This window comes from Neomonachus schauinslandi, chromosome 11, assembly GCF_002201575.2.
Source record: "Neomonachus schauinslandi chromosome 11, ASM220157v2, whole genome shotgun sequence".
NCBI classification, from domain to species: domain Eukaryota; kingdom Metazoa; phylum Chordata; class Mammalia; order Carnivora; family Phocidae; genus Neomonachus; species Neomonachus schauinslandi.
In genome coordinates this window covers 75,893,938-75,906,835 of record NC_058413.1, presented here as the reverse complement: position 1 = coordinate 75,906,835, position 12,898 = coordinate 75,893,938, and the positions used below count along the sequence as shown (strand labels likewise).

Sequence of the window (12,898 nt, the reverse complement as noted above, 5' to 3'; positions counted from 1 at the left end):
AAATGTAGCCACTTCTGCCTTTTTTGTTTGTTTTGTTTTGGTTATGATTTGTTTTAAAGATCTTTTCCATCCCTTCACCTTCTCTATGTGTGTCTTTAGGGCTAAAATCAACCTCTTATAGACAGCATATCATTTGATCTCCCACCCATTCAGTCATTCTATCACTTTTGATTGGAGAATTTAATCCATCTTTGTTTAAAGTATTTATTAATAGGTAAGGACTTACTACTGCCAGATTATTAATGTCTTACGGCTTTTTTTTGTTCCTTGCAACTCACCCTGTTGTATTTTTTGCATGTGTTTTGATGTATTTTGTCACCAATATGCTTTGACTTCTTTATCATGTTCTTTTTTGTAATGACTACAGGTTTTCCCTTGTGATTACCATGAGAGCTTACACAAAAAAAATCTTACAGTTGTAACAGTCTATATTAAACTTATAACAACTTAATTTCAAAGGCATTACTAAACTCTACACTTTTACTTCTCTTCCTCCTTACATTTTAGGTTATTGATATTAGTTCACTTCTTTTCTTTTTATAATTCTGTATCTGATAACAAATTATTATAGTTATGGTTATTTTTAGTACATTTTTTATCTTTTAAACTACAGTTTTAAGTGAATTTTATACCACTATTGCCATATTGCAAAATCTAACTTTGATTATATATTTACCATTACCAGGGAGTTTTGTGCTACCCATCTATGTTTTATGGTATTATATAGTGTCCTTTTACTTCTACTCAAGGAACTATCTTTAGCATTTCTTATAATTCAGGTTACTAAACCTGATGGACTCCCTCTGCTTTTCTTTGTTCAAGAAAGTCTTTATTTTTCCTTAATTTCTGAATGACAGCTTGCCATGTACAGAATTTTTGGTTGATAGTTTTTTTGTTCAATATTTTGAATATATAATTCCATTCTCTTCTGGCCTGAAAAGTTTCTGTTAGGATATCTGCCAATAATTATATGAGGGTCCTCTTGTATGTGAATTCTCTCTTCTCACTTGCTACTTTCAAAATTCTTTCTTTGCTTTCACTTTTGACAACTTGATTATAATGTATTTTGGTGTAATCCTACTGGGGTTCAAACTTTTTGGGATCCTTTGGGCTTCATGAGTCTAGATGTCCACTTTTATTTCCAGGTTTGGGAAGTTTTCTGCCATCATTACTTTAAGCAGACTTTCTTTGAATTCCTCTTTCTCTTCTTCTAGAATTCCCATATTGAGAATAATGAGTGTGTGTGTGTGTGTGTGTGTGTGTGTGTATGTTCCATCAGTCCTGTTGGCTTTCTTCACTCTTATTCATTTTCTTTTTTTCCTCAAACTGGATAATTTTTAATATCTTGTCTTCTAGGTCACTGATTCTTTCTTCTTGAGGTTGAGTGAGCCATAGAAGCTCTCTATTGAATTCCTCAGCTCAGTCATTATATTTTTTAGCTCTAGAACATTTTTTTATGGTTTCTATCTCTTTATTGAACTTCTTGTGCTATTCATGCATTGTTTTTTAAATTTCAAATAGTTTTCTGTCTGTGTTCTTATAGTTCACTGAACTTCTTTAAGAGGATTGTTCTGGAGAAAGACATGTATCATATGATCTCACTGATATGAGGAATTCTTAATCGCAGGAAACAAACTGAGGGTTGCTGGAGTGGGGGTGGGGTGGGAGGGATGGGGAGGGGACATGCTCTGGTAAGCGCTGTGAATTGTGCAAGACTGTTGAATCTCAGATCTGTACCTCTGAAACAAATAATGCAATATATGTTAAGAAAAAAAAAAGAAGAAGAAGAAGAAGAAGAAGGTAGCAGGAAGGGAAGAATGAAGTGGGGGAAATCAGAGGGGTAGACGAACCATGAGAGACGATGGACTCTGAAAAACAAACTGAGGGTTCTAGAGGGGAGGGGGGTGGGAGGATGGGTTAGCTTGGTGGTGGGTATTGAGGAGGGCACATTCTGCATGGAGCACTGGGTGTTATGCACAAACAATGAATCAGGGAACACTACATCTAAAACTAATGATGTAATGTATGGGGATTAACATAAGAATAAAAAAAAAAAGAGGATTGTTCTGAATTATTTGTGTAACAGTTTATAATCTCCATTTTGTCAGGGCCCGTTATTGGAGCTTTATTAGTTTCCTTTGGTGGTGTCATATTTACCTCATTTTTTGTGATCCTAATTCCTTACATTGGTATCTGTACATTTGAGAAAGCAATCTCCTCTTCTAGACTTTACTGGTTTAGTTTGGCCAAGACAGTTCACCAGTGCATTCAGTTGGTGCTCTGGATGTCTCAGCTGGTAACATACTTGGGCAGGTAGAGCTTGCTATCAGGGTCTATTTTTGGGTGAGGCCACTGCCCACATTCTGAGGTCAGAGGGAAGGGAGTTGCCATAGGATGAGAACACTTGGATAGGATTGTTGCCTTGGTTACTTGGGCAGGTAGGGCTTGCTATCAGGGCCTATTTTGGGTGAGGCCACTGCCCACATTCTGAGGTCAGGCGAAAGAGAGTTGCCATAGGATGAGAACAGTTGGATAGGATTGTTGCCTTGGTTCCCTGTCCAAGTGAAGCTGTAGGATGGGTTTCATGATTGCCTAGGTTCTCTGGTCAGACTTCCTAGAAAGTCTGTACTGGTATTATATTCAGCAATAGACAGGGCTATGAGTTAGTGTTGCTGCCCTGGCAAGGCAACAGAATGGACCCCAAGGCTTGCATTTTGTGGGGATTTGAATCAGGCTAGATTGTACACTGAATATCTTGATCAAATGGGGTTGCCACTGCTCTGCTGTTGGGCAAAATTCTGTGTCGTGCTCTCTGTTCAAGTAAGCAAGACTGTAGGATGGGTTATGCAGCCCCCTATGTGCTTTGTTTAGGGTCCCTAGCTGGGTGGGCTGAAAGCTTTATTTAGCAGTGGGTGGGGCTACAAATTAATATCCCTTACTTGATCAGGGACCTGCACAACCTCATAGACTCACAAGACTCTTTATAGGAATAAAATTACAGAGAACTATATACCAAGTTTCCTGGCTTGATGGGCTACCATTCTAGCTCTATATATGGGTAGGGCTGATGGTCAGGCTCTATAATCAAGTGCTACAGTAGTTAGAGTTGCAAGATGAGCTACACAGATTCCCTGGAGCTCTAGTTAGATTTTCTGGTCAGGCTGGAGGCTTATTCACCTTTAGGCAGGGCTAAAAATTACTTTCCCTGTCTAACTGGGGCTGTACAACAAACACCAAGATCAGCAAGGCTCTTAAGGAATCAAATCAGACAGACCTGTGCAATAAGTTTCCTGGACAAATGGAGCCACCATCTTCACTCTGCAGATGTAGAGATGCTGTTGGCTTCTCTGCTCGTATGTCACTTTAATCAGGGCTGCATGATGGGTTACCAAGATTCCTGGAAGCTCTGGTTATATTTCCTGGTTTGCAGTGCTGAAGGCTGTATTCTTCAGTGGGCAGAGCTACAGAATAGTTTCCCATCTGGGAGGTAATAGTGTAGAGCAGTCCCCAAAGCTGATGAGACTTTTATTTGGGGAGCTAAATAGGCAGACCTATGCTCCAAACTTTCTAGCCAGGCGAGGTTCCCAGCTTGTCTCTGCAGAAAGGCAGAGCTCCTAGCCAGACTTTCTACACAAGTGCTGCTGGACCATCCCATTTTCTAGGTGCTCAGGTTAGACTCTCTGGTCAGGCAGGGCTAGTGCTGCACTCAGCAGTCAGTGGTGCTATGAGCTAGCTCCCCTTCCTGGTCATAACAGGGAATCAGGTCTAAGCTCAGCAAGGCTCTTTGTGATCTTGTTTCAAGCCTATCCATACCCCAAGTTTACTGGCCAAACTATGTCACTGACTTTGCTCTGCAGGTGACCAACTCTGCCTACTGGACTTCCTGTTTAATCATTGCTGGGCTATGCAGCTTCCAGATATTCTGGGTAGGCTTTCTGATTGGACATGCCCAGGAACTATATTCAGCAGTAGGCAGGGCTCTGCTAGCTCCTGTGCCTATACAGGGTGAAGATCAGCCTTGAGTCAGCAAGTCATTTCATTTAATGTTCCAAATCAGGCATAAGTATTCCCAGCTGAGTTCCCTGGTTAGACTATACCACCTTCTTGGTTCTGCAGATGAGCAAAACCACTGGTTGGACATACTACTTGGGCACTGCAGGTTAGGAAATTAGTCTACCTGGATCTGAGCACTAATTGTTAGAAACCCCTCCCCCTTCTCTATCACAATCAGTGGTCAAACCCCACAGATTCCTCCATGATCCCTATGACGAGAATGGAATGGGGACTCCCCAAAAATGACCCACAATCCTGGGGGAGATACATGTCCACTGTGGGCTCTCTTTTCCTACTGGATGAACTGTAGGTTTGAGGGAGACTTCTCAGTGTAATGTTGCACTGGCCTTGGAAAGGGGCAATGCAGCTGTAGGCCCTCCTCATAACCTTCCAACATGGTCTGTCATGGTCTCTGTGGTGCAGGGAGGTGCTTCTGCTCACCTCCGTGTTCTAGGATGTTCAGTGGTGTTTTGTCCATTAATATTTGTTAGTTTTTCTTGTGAGGAGGAGCAAGTTTGGGACTGATATATGTCACCATCTGGTGACATCACTGCCCTGAAGTATAATTTTAAACCTAATCAGTTGGTGACTTTCCTGGTAACTATAATTTTAGGGTTTTTAATTTGTTTATTTACCAGAACATATAAACACAGGTCCTAGCAAATGCAATGCAGCTATTGATCTGGAACGTTATTGTTTTAAATTTATGTCAATTAGTAAAACTACCATAGTTGTTTACTGTTTCCTTATACCAGCTGAAATACATGTTCCCAAAGTCTGTCTACTATAATTTTTTGTCATAATCTGATACATTGGGATCTTGACCAATTTGCAATTCATAGGACATCATTCATAGCTCAGTGTGTTTGCGACATCAGGCAACTTGTATGTAGTGAGCATTAAGTAACATGAATACTCCAGGTAACTTGTGATACAGTGATGCCAAAGAGTAGGTAATAAACCTGACATAATATCAGGGGCTTGTCATCTTGGTTGTAAAACTAAGATGCAGTATTTGAAGAATTGTGAAATATTCATCAAAAGTAAGAAATAGAATGAAATCAACAAAACAACAGAGCAGGAACTCCTAGTTCATGTCCCTATAGATAAACATCAAAGAACAAGCAAAAACTTCCAGAACTAACTTTTTCATAACTCTGAAAAATAATCATAGATTTACAGCAATCAAGCAAATGTTAATTCAAGAAAAAGACAGCTTAAAAAATGGTCCAAACACCTTTGTGGCATTTTTACTTGTCCTTGACCACACATTTTCTGGCTTGGTCTTGAAGATGGCAGCTTATGTTCCAGGTGTGGGACCCTGATCTTTGGTTCTTTAGGATAAGAGACCTTATTTGTAGAATATTGTGCTTCTCTGTTCTAATCCAGCTGGGGGATACTTGAAGGATTAATGTAAGATACTCATCTCTTTTTGCCTAATTTGGAACTCACTCAGATCATTGCTTGAAAACTCTGTAAGGCAAATGAAAAAATAGCAGTCACATGAGTTAAAAGAATATGGTTGACACATACAATAGACAGCCTAAATCCAAGGAGGAAATTCATATATTGGGTTATAAGAATATATATTCATTGACATATATATATTTGAAAGTACCTATGTATAAAGAAGAATTTAGAATGTCACTCACATGCACAGGACAGGACACAGGCTCAGAAAAGCCCTGAAAAGACCTTAAATGTTCACCTTTGGCTAATTTCTAGGCCCACTGCAAACAGGAGAAAAGTGTAATAGAGTTGTAAATGAGCTCTGGAATACCCCAGCACAGAGTTAATCCTAGAAGACTGGGAAAGGTTTTTTGTTTTTTTGTTTTTTTGTTTGTTTTTGTTTTTTTAACTATTGGCAATTAAGGATATCTCTGTAAAAACACTAGCTGAACATAAACTAAAAGAACAGAGATTTCAGTGACACACCTTGTCACCCTGTAACAAAGAACACAGTCTTTTCAAAAACAGTTTTGAAAAATCACTAAGCAAATGACCTTCAACAATAAAAAAAAAATAGCAAACCCTGAAGAAGGAAGATAATCTTATTTCCAGAGTTAGCATATAATATTCAAGTGTTCAGTTTTTTAAAGGAACAAAAAATCATATTTCCTACAAAGAAAAAGTATGTCCCATTCAAAGGAAGAATATAATTCAGAGAAATTGTCCCTAAAGAAACCTAGATATTGCATTTTCCAGATAAAGACCTTAAGACACATATCTTGAATATGCTCAAAGAACTAAAGGAAATCAGGAAAACTGTGTGTGAACAAAAGGACAATAAATAAATATAAATTATTAAAAGGAACCAAATGGATGCTTTAGACTCGAAAAGTACAATAACTGGAATGAAAATTTCACTAGTGGGTTTCAATAGCAGATTTAAACAGGCAGAAGAAAGAATCATGAAACTTGAATATTATTAAAGTGAAATTGCCAAGTCTGAGAAAGAGGGGAAAAAATAAAGAAATAAGTGAACAAAACTTAAGGTGCCTGTATTGTAGGGCACTTTTAAGCAGATCAACATATATACACAGTATGGGAATTACAAAAAGAGGAGAGAGAGAGAGAAAGGGAAAAAATATTTGAAGATATAATAGATGAAAACTTACCAAATTTGATGAAGGGTATGAATCTACACAACCAAGAAGTTCCACAAACTTCAAGTAGGATAAACTCATAGAGCATAATGTGGTGACACATTATAATCAAATTGTTAAAAAACAAAAACAGATAACCTTGAATACAGTAAGAGAAGCAACTCATCACATACAAGAGATCCTCAATAAGATTAATAGCTTATTCACATCAAAAGCCATGGAGGCCAAAAGGCAGAGAGATGACATATTTAAAGTGCTGTCAATCAAAAATACTGTATCAGTCAGCCTTTAAAAAATTAGTCCATTTCTAGATAAGCAAAAGGTCAAATGTTCCATTACCCACTAGACCTGCCCAATAAGAAATGCTTCTTGTTGACAGTAACTCAAGGCCATATAAAGCAAAAAATATATTTGGTAAGGGTAACTAAATGGGTAAATATAAAAGCCAGTGTTATTAAATTTTTGGTTTGCAACCACTTTTATTTCCTATGTAATTCAAAACAAAAATAAAGAAAAAACAATATTATCAAGCAAACAACATATAAATATATGATTTGTGACAAAAACAATATGAAAGAAGGGATTGAGCTGTATAGGAGCAAGTTTTTTAATAAGAGTGAAACTAATTCTGTACCAACTTCCACTAGATTGTAGTAAATTTAGATTAAATGTAATTCCCATAGTATTCCCATAGAAAATATCTTCAAAATATACACATAAAGAAATGAGTAGTCCACTACAAAAAAAATCAACTAAACTAAAAAAAAAGGCAGTAATGGAGGGTAAAAGGATCAAAAAAAGTATAATACATAGAGAAAATAAATAGCAAAATGACAGGAGCCTTTCCTTATCAATATTTACTTGAAATTTAAATGGATTCCAATCAAAAGACAGATTGGCAGAATGGAAAATAAAACATGATCCAATGATGGTATGCTATTCACAAGATAACCACTTTAGCTCCAAAGATGCAAATATAGTGAAAAAGAAGGATGGAATATGTATTCCATGCAAATGGTAACCAAATTGTACTGGGGTGGCTAAATAATTATAACACAAAGTAGATTTTAAGTCAAAAACTTTTATAAAAAGGGTATTACATATTGATAAAAGTGTCAATTCATCAAGAAGCTGGAACAATTATGATCAAGATACCAAATGGAGACAAAACATATGTGATGCAAATGTTGACAGAATTAAAAGTAGAAATAGTTCTATGATCATAAAGACTTTAGTACTTTCAATAATGGACAAATCACTTAGAAAATCAATAAGGAAATAAAGGACTTTAACAACACTATAAATCAACTAGGCCTACTAGACATATAGAACACTACCCAACAACACCAGAATACACATTATCCTCAAGTGCACAAGGAATATTCTGTAGGGAAGACCATATGCTAAAACAACAACAAACATATAAATAGAAAAAGATTGAAATCATACAAAGTATCTTCTATGACCACAATGTAATGAAGCCAGAAATCAGTAACAGAGGGAAAACTTTAGAAAAAACAAATTCACAAATATATCATCATTAAGTCACACACTCTTAAACAGCTAATGAGTAGAGAATAAATCACAAGGAAACTTTTTTTAAAAAATGCCTAGAGATGAGTAAAAATGAAAATACAACATCTCTGAACATAGGAATGAAGTAAAGATATTGCTCAAATAGAAATTTATTGTAGTAAATACATATGTTCAAACAGAATATCTCAAATTAATAACCCAACTTTACATCTTGAGGAACTACAGAAAAAAGAGCCAACTAAAGCCAAATCTTTCAGAAGGAAAGAAATAATAAAGGTCAGAGCAGAGATAAATGAAATAGAGAAATAAAAAAATAGAATCAATGAAACCACAATTTGGTTCACTTAAATGATCAACAAAATTGGCAAGCTTTTAGCTAGATTGACAAAGCTAAAAAGAGAAGAGGCACAAAACCCTTTTTGACTACAGGTGCAAAAATCCTCAACATGATACTAACAAACTAAATGCAATAGCATATCAAAAAGATTTCTTTGAAGAGAGGTTTTGGTTAGTAATCAGTCAATTTAGCTATTATGGATATGTCAAGATTTTTCTGTATCTTCTGAGTCAGTTTATTTGTGTTTCTAGGAAATTCTCCACTTTATCTAGGTTACCTAACTGTTAACATAGAATTGTTCATAGTTATTTTCTTACAATTCTTTTTAATTTGATAAGGTCAATAATTTCCACACTCTCATTTCTGATTTTAGAAATCTAGAAATGAAAGTGTGGAAATTATTGACCAAAGAAAAGTCCTTGACCAGATGGTTTCACTTGTGAATACTACCAAACATAAATTAAAACTAATGCAAATTGTTATCAAACTCCTCTAAAAAAATAAAAGAGAAAAAAATACTTTTAAACTCATTTTATAATCCAAAATTATCCTGATACTAAAGCAAGGTAAAGATATCACAAGAAGGAAAAATTACATACCAAAACCCTTTTTGACTACAGGTACAAAAATCCTCAACATGATACTAACAAACTAAATGCAATAGCATATCAAAAAGATTATACACAAAATGGATTTATCCTAGGAAGGCAAGGGTATTCAACATAAGAAAATCATTCAATGTAACATGCTAGATGAACAGAACAAAAAGAAAATGATCATTTCTATTGATGTAGAAAAACATTTGAAAAAATTCCAACAAGCCTTTTTTTATTATTGTTATGTTAATCACCATACATTACATCATTAGTTTTTTTTTTTTTTTTAAAGATTTTATTTATTTATTTGAGAGAAAGAGAATGAGAGACAGAGAGCACGAGAGGGAAGAGGGTCAGAGGGAGAAGCAGACCCCCCGCTGAGGAGGGAGCCCGATGCGGGACTCGATCCCGGGACTCCAGGATCATGACCTGAGCCGAAGGCAGTCGCTTAACCAACTGAGCCACCCAGGCGCCCCTACATCATTAGTTTTTGATGTAGTGTTCCATCATTCATTGTTTGCGTGTAACACTCAGTGCTCCATTCAATACGTGCCCTCTTTAATACCCATCACCAGGCTAACCCATCCCCCACCCCCCTCCCCTCTAGAACCCTCAGGTTGTTTCTCAGAGTCCATAGTCTCTCATGGTTCATCTCCCCCTCCAACTTCCCCCCTTCATTTTTCCCTTCCTACTATCTTCTTTTTTTTTTTTTAACATATAATGTATTATTTGTTTCAGGGGTACGGGTCTGTGATTCAACAGTCTTACACAATTCACAGTGCTCACCATAGCACATACCCTCCCCAGTGTCTATCACCCAGCCACCCCATCCCTGGTAAAAATACTCAGACAACTAAGAATAGAAGGAAACTTCCTCAACTTGATGAAGGGCATTTGTGAAAAACAGCTAACATCATATTCACTGGTGAAAGACCAAAACCTTTTTCCTTAACTCAGAAACTAGAAAAGAGGGGGCGGAGCAAGATGGCAGAGGAGTAGGAGACCTGGATTTCGTCTCCTCTCAGGAATTCAGCTGGATAGGGATCAAACCATTCTGAACACCTACAAACTCAACAGGAGATCGAAGAAAAGAATAGCAACAACTCTCTCATCAGAAAAGCGACCACTTTCTGGAAGGTAGGACGTGCGGAGAAATGAATCCGAGGCAATATTCGGGAGGATAGACGGCGGGGGAGGGGCCTCCGGCGGCCGCTTCTGGCAAGTGATAGAGCCACGGAGCACAAAATCGGAACTTTTAAAAGTCTGCTCCGCTGAGAGACGTCACTCTGGTGGCTAAGCGGGGGGTGGAACCCTCCGGGACAGTGTGGTCTCAGGACTCTCGGGGTCACAGAAAGACCGGGGGTGCCTGAGTGCGGAAGAGATCCCAGGTAACGGAGCAGGGAAGCCGGCTGCAGAGGCGGAGCCCAGGCGCGGGCTCTCAGCTCGGGGTTGCCATAAACCGTGATCCGCGGCACAGTCGGGCCACTGCTCCTCCAGCAGGGACCCAACAAGCGGCAGATCCGGGGAGACTGACCTTCCTCCCCAGGGAGGAGCTGCGCGGGAGTGCACCGCAGGGATATGCTGGGTTTGGAGACTCCACACATGGTCGGGTGCCAGAGATAGAAACGCGCGGTCACAGGCCGGGTGAGCACGGAGTGTGGCTGGAGACCGGGGAGACGGGAGTGACTGACGGCTTTTCTCTGGGGGCTCACTGAGAAGGGGGGCCCGAGTTCTTGGCTCCTCCAGGGCGGAGATTGGGAGGCGGCCATTTTCACTCTCCGCCTCCAAAGCTGTACAGAAAGCTCGCAGGGAACAAAAGCCCCGGAGAGCAAACCCGAGCAGATTACTTAGCCGGGAGGGGGCAAGGGCGGGACAATTCCGCCTCTGGCAGAGACATTTGGAAACCACGGCAACAGGCCCCTCCCCAGAAGATCAGCGAGAACAGCCACCCAAGGCCAAGTTTACCGATCAATGAGAACGGCAGAACTCCAGCGCTAGGGGACTACTGCACGTAGAATTCATGGCTTTTTTACCATGATTCTTTAGTCTTTCAAAGTTAATTTTTTTTAACTGTCTTTTTTCTTTTTTTTTCTTTTTGAATTTTTCTTTTTCCCTTTTTCAACCAACATCTTATCAATCCCTTTTTTTATTTTTTTTTTATTTTTTATTTTTTTTTTATTTTTTTTTTTTAAGATTTTATTTATTTATTTGACAGACAGAGACACAGCGAGAGAGGGAACACAAGCAGGGGGAGTGGGAGAGGAAGAAGTAGACTCCCCGCTGAGCAGGGAGCCCGATGCGGGGCTCGATCCCAGGACCCTGGGATCATGACCTGAGCCGAAGGCAGACACTTAATGACTGAGCCACCCAGGCGCCCCTCAAGTCAGTGTTTTACTTGGTAAACATGTCTGAGACCATGCATCCCTGGCTGCTAAGCACCATGGCGGACAGGGCTAGAAAGGTAACAGCTTTATTTTGAGCAGGGGGCAAAGACAAGGCAGCACTTTATAGCTACATTGTAACTAGATCCTGCATTCAATCCCTTTTTTTAAAAAAAAACATTTTTATTTTTCATTTTTAGAGTCATATTCTATCCCTTCATAGTAGTTACCCGTATTTTTGGCTTATATATATAAGTTGTTCTCTCTTTAAAATTTTGAGATAGTTTCTTCTAACAGATTAAACTATACCCTAAATCTCTAGTATATGGTGTTTTCTATTCCCCTGCCTGATCACATCCTCTCCCTTTTTTCTTTCTTTTTTTAATTCCTCTTCTTTCTTTTTTCAAACAACTTCTTATCAATTCCTTTTATAAAATTTTTTATAATTTCCATCTTTACACTCATATTCCATCCCTTCATCATATCAACCCTTATTTTTCTACATATATAAGTTTTTCTTTCTTTAAAATTTTGGGAGGCACTTTCTTCTAAAAGACCAAAATACACCCCAAACCTAGTGTGTGGCACTGATCTATATACCAGCCTGATCGTATTTGATCACATTCTGGTTTTTTGTTGTTGTTGTTGTTGTTGTTGTTTTGTTTTGTTTGTTTTTGTTTTTTCTTTATCTTTTTCTTTTTTTTCTTTTTCTTTTTTCTCTCTCTCCCTTTCTTTTCCCACTGCTTCAGGTCTTTTCTGATTTGTTTAGAGTATATTTTCTGGGGACGTTGTTACTCTGCTAGCATTTTGTTCTCTCATTAATCTATTCTCCTCTGCACAAAATGACAAGATGGAAAAAATCACCTCAGCAAAAAGAACAAGAGGTAGTACCAACTGCCAGGGACCTACTCAATACGGACATTAGTACGATGTCAGATCTAGAGTTCAGAATCATCACTTTAAAGATACTAGCTGGGCTTGAAAAAAATATGGAAGTTATTAGAGAAACCCTTTCTGGAGAAGTAAAAGAACTAAAATCCAACCAAGTAGAAATCAAAAAGGCTATTAATGAGGTGCAATCAAAAATGGGGGCGCTAACTGCTAGAATAAATGAGGCAGAAGAGAGAATCAGTAATATAGAAGATGAAATGATGGAAAATAAAGAAGCTGAGAAAAAGAGAGAGAAACAACTACTGGATCACGAGGGTAGAATTCGAGAGATAAGCGATACTATAAGACAAAATAACATTAGAATAATTGGGATCCCAGAAGAAGAAAGAGAGAGGGGGGCAGAGGGTATAATGGAGCAAATTACAGCAGAGAACTTCCCTAATTTGGGGAAGGAAACAGGCATGAAAATCCAGAAAGCACAGAGAACCCCTCTCAAAA

The 12,898-nt window shown here is 38.3% G+C and overlaps 1 non-coding gene across 1 annotated transcript; it reads right to left on the bottom strand.

Moving 5' to 3' along the window:
* Positions 1–11,532: 11,532 nt before the first annotated feature.
* On the bottom strand, positions 11,533–11,663 carry LOC123326299. Its single transcript, XR_006541004.1, has one exon. It is a non-coding gene; the product is annotated as a small nucleolar RNA SNORA63 (small nucleolar RNA).
* Between the last annotated feature and the right edge of the window lie 1,235 nt (positions 11,664–12,898).